Source organism: Hipposideros armiger, unplaced genomic scaffold (genome assembly GCF_001890085.2).
Source record: "Hipposideros armiger isolate ML-2016 unplaced genomic scaffold, ASM189008v1 scaffold_15, whole genome shotgun sequence".
Taxonomy (NCBI): Eukaryota; Metazoa; Chordata; class Mammalia; order Chiroptera; family Hipposideridae; genus Hipposideros; species Hipposideros armiger.
Window position 1 is genome coordinate 4,082,145 of NW_017731365.1, and position 4,624 is coordinate 4,086,768.

At 53.4% G+C, this 4,624-nt stretch overlaps 1 protein-coding gene across 1 annotated transcript in view; it reads left to right on the top strand.

Annotated features, from left to right (window-relative positions):
- The window catches only part of CDH23 (cadherin related 23), a 430,582-nt gene that overhangs the window by 53,320 nt on the left and 372,638 nt on the right, over positions 1-4,624 (top strand). The window lies entirely within an intron of this gene.

Sequence of the window (4,624 nt, forward strand, 5' to 3'; positions counted from 1 at the left end):
CACCCCCCCCACCCTCGCCCCAGGGCATGCCGGCTCCATTCCCGCTGTGTGCCCTTGAGTAAACTGCCTCAGCACTTCAGGCCTCAGTCTCTCCATCTTGTAAACTGAGGATAACAGGCCTCTCCCATTACATTCTTTCCCCTCCCCCCACCAGCAGGGCAGGAGCCCTGGACAGGGCTTGTCACAACACAGACGGCCACCCTGAGTTTCCAAGTCAGGAGGTGTGGCCTGGGGCCTGAGAATTCGCATTTCCACCAAGTTCTTAGGTGATGCTGCTGCCGGCCTGGGGACCCCCACTTTGAGACTGCTGCCCTCGCCGTGCTGCTCCCAGCATCTGGAATTGGCTCCCGAGTCTGTGAATGTCCACCCTCACCCAGTCCTGCTCAGCTCACAGCCTTGGTGGCATCTGCCCTGTGGGCACTGGACTGGGCTCCCTGGGTCTGTCTCTTGCCTGCCTGTCTTGCATGTACCCTTAATGGGACATCCCCTGTGCTCGTTACACCTCAGCTGGGGCTTTTTCTGGGGTAACAGATGTGTGACTTAAGAGGGGGCCCGAGGAGGAGAGCAGATGCAGGAGAACCGAGATACCCAGCACGACTTGCCCCTGGCTCTGCGTTTTGTATTTACACAGAGTGGCCACATAGCAGTGGACATAATTACTCCTGACGGCCTTCATTAAAAGCTCTGGAGCAATTTACAGTCAATTAAGGAGAAGGGAGCTGCTTCCCTCCTCAGGCATCATGCCCCCCCACTCCCCCACCCCACCTGCTTCAAGGGAGTCCTGACCAAGGAGATATGGGTGTGGTAGAGGGGTGGGTGCTTCAGGCCCAAACAGGGAGGAGAAGTGGGGGCAGGGGGAGGGCAGGGACATAGTAGGAGGGTGGTGTGGCTTCTGAAGCCAGTGAACCCACTGTTCTCACAGTCAGCAGCCAAGCCATCTGTCAACTGCTCTTGGCTGAGCACTCCCAGCTGTGAAGGAAGGTGCTCTGCTGCCTCCACTGTGCTGAAGCCACCAGCTGGCCCTTTGCCTCTGGGAGCCCCAGTGTTCTCATCTGTAAAGTGGGGCTGATCCTGTGTACTTTGCAGAGCTGTTGTGATTGTTGGGGAGATGATGACTAGGGTGAGCACAGGGCCCGGCCCCCACCAGGCGCTCAATGGCAGGGATGTAATTCCTGTCCTGCCTGGGGAACCTCACCTGCCCCTGCCTGCTCAGGTGCTTTCTAAAAGCAAAAGTCTGTTCAGATGTTGGCAGCCCAGTGTCCCCCTGAGCCTGGCTCAGGCTCTGCTTTACTCTTGGGGCACAGGAAACTAGAAGACACCACAGAGAATGCCCCGTGGCGCCTGCCCCTCTGGGCGGGACCTGTGATCGCACAGAGCCTTGGAGCTGAGGGTGAATAACCTTTTCTTTTGTCCGAAGACCAATTTAGGAAAATTACGATGTTTACCAGCCACATTTCCCTCCATCTAAAATGAATATAGCTTCATCGAGTGTCATGGGGGGCAAGGAGTAGGAAAGAGAATGTATATTTTTACAACTTGGATTATCCACTTTATGGACTAGAACCATGTCAATGAGAAAAGTGGCGCTGCTTTTTAATCCCCCAAATATAGACATCTGAGTCTATTTGAGAAGTGGCAATGAGGAGGCTGCATTCTGAAATCAGATCAGGGGCCACATCAAGAAGACAGGGTGCCTGGGAGCCCCAGGGTGCTGTCCCTGCTCCAGCGTGGTGCCCACATTTGGTGAGATGACATTTGGGCAGTGACATATGACATGTGACAGCACAGAGCCTGACACACCATCAAAGNTGGGAACCAGCTGAAGGTGTGATTTACAAGAGCTGAAAACCCTCCACCTGCTTGGGGAGACGGTGGCGGGCAGAGCTGACTTTGAACTTGTCATTACTCCCGGGCCCAGCTGCTCTTTACATGGCTCAGGGGACCTATAAGCCTGACTGCCCAACTACAGCTTAGCCCAGAACAGGAGGTCAGGTCCTTCTGTCAGCTCTTGGCCAAGAAAGGATTTGGACACCCAGGAAAGTGGTCCTTTGGTGCAAGGATCTCCCTGAAGGTCCCGTCACCTGAGTGCCTTCCTCTTCCTCTGCCCCGTCTGTGCACAGCCCACTAAGCAGTGGGAGGGGAGGCACAAGGTCTGGTTCTAACCCCAGCTCTGCTACTTATGAGCTGTGTGTAACCACAGGGAAGTCCCTGAGTCTGTCTGAGCCTCCTTTGTTCCCTCTGGAAATGGGGATGATTGTACGTGTCTGCCTGACTTCACAGGGAGCTTTATGAAAGAGGCTGAAAACTAAATTGCTGTACGAGTGGCTGACATTGTTTTTCCTGAGCCATTTGTCTTTAAGTGCCTCCTCTTCCAGGAAGCTCTCTGTTGCATCTTGAGCAAAGGTGGACTGTTATCACTGACTACTTATCCTCTTCCTGCCTCAGTTTGCTCCTTTGGACAATGGGGATGATGATCATACTGTATATACTCATAGGATTGTGGTGAGGATTAAGTAAGTTCATTTCAGGCATTTAGAATTGTGCTTGGCACTAATAGATGTTAACTATTATTGTTGTCATTGACTAGTGCTTTCCCAATAGGTGAGAAGCAGGTTGGGGACAGGAATGATGCCCTAAGTAGCCAAAGCTCACTGTGCCTGACACATAAATACTTGGTATGGTTTTATGCATTACTCTTCCAAGGGCCACTTTCACTTTCCTGGTGGAAGAGACCCAGAGGTCCCTGGTCCAGCTCCCAGCCTAACCAGGAATCCTCTGGGCACAGCTCTCTGCCAACAGGTAGTATAGGCGCTGGATGGGCAACTCCCTATCTCACCAGGCAGTGAGTGCCACCCGCCACCTAATGGACTAATCTCCTCCTGCTCCCCACCCATCCTGGTCCGCCTAGAGCTTCCGGAAGTCAGGCTGCCCCTCTTCACNCTTATCACAGCCTGTCACCTACCATGCCCCACAGACACTCTGCTTTCCAGCCATGGTGACGCACTCAGCACCCAACACCTCATGCTGCCACACCACTGCACCTTCACCTGTGCTGGTCCCTTGGCCAGGAGGCCCTCTCCCCTTCCTTGTCTGGTCAATTCCTACTCATTTTCCAGGTTGTAGCTTAGATGTCACCTGCTCTGTGAGACCCCGCAGCCTCCCCCACACCCACCCTCTGGGTGCTTTGTATTTGTCTTGATGACAGCCCTTACCGAGTTCTGTCTTGCTACTTGTGTGTAACTCCCCATTGGTTGCTCATTTTTTACTTCTTACTTTTATTAATATCGACATTACAGTTAATTATAATTTTCACATTTATGTATAATGTAGGATTGTGAGTGATAATATTAGCCAGCGTTTATTGATCGCCAGCCTCCCGCTGGGGCCTCCATTAAGCATTTTAAGTGCATGGCCTCCTATAGGTCTCATGGCTACTTTCAGAGAGAAGTGTCATCTCCATTTTACAGCCGAGCCCGCATGTCCTCTGTGCCAGCACAGTACTCCGTACAAAGGGGGCTCGACAGATGCTGGATGAGTAAGTAGAGGAATGAATGTGAGAGTGAAAGGATGTGTGGATGGTGAATGTCTTGCCAGTTTCCCTCTCCTTGTGTCCCTGTCGCCTGTATGTCGCCTGAGATCGGTGCACATGGAGCCAACTTGCCTAGGCAGACACCCCCCCACCAGTACCCCCAAAGCATCTCAAGCCACGATTCAGGTGATCATGCCCACGCTAATCACCTACACGACTAAATTAGTCTTGTCAGGAGCCATTAGGGCGGGAGCTGGGGTTCATTAGGATGGATCGGGCCCAGGCAGCGCCTGGCACCGCTGCCAGTTGGCACTGATTAATTTCTCTGCAAACTCCATCAATGCCCAGCTGTTTCGTCTGGACCCAGGGAGAACAATTTTCAGGTGGGCTGACCCCACGTCAGCAGTCCCAGCAGACGAAGAAGCGGTGCCCCTCAGGCACATGGACAGCTCCCCACAGGGGCGGCTCCCACGGAGCACGGAGTGGGAAGCGGCTGTGAATGGCAGACTGTGTGGGCAGCAAACACTCAGGGATGGCAGGATGGCTGGATATGGGACTCTGGAGAGGGACGAGTGGAGAGGAATGGGAGAGAACGGCGTCTGGGAGGTCTCAGAACCCAGTGTCCTGGCAGGGGCTGTCCTCCTTTGCCTGTACCCCCCTCCCTTGTCTCTTTAAAGAAAAGAAATCATCTCACAGGAGAGGCTGGAGGACCACAGGGGGAGAATGATTTCTCTCTTAACTGGGGGTAGGACTGACACGAGGGAGAGGGGGTCGTGGTACCCCAGCGCAGTTCCTCGGCAAGGGCTAGTGGCAAAGCTCCAGGAATTGCAGGATGTGGATGTGAGGAGTCCAGTGGGTCCCAAACATCAGCTGGGTGTGTGCTCTGAGCATGGCAACCACCAGCACAGAGGCAGTTTAGCCCCGTTAGCTTCTAATAATACAAAACAAAAATAAAATATGTTAGGCAGTAAAGGAGAAATAGGCACCTTTAGTTGAAGTTAAGGTCAGAGGAAGACAGTGGGGCTGTAACAGCCTGTAGTCCCACATTCACTGTGAAACCTCCCGCCCCCTAGGGTCTTCAGAGAGCCCCCTGTA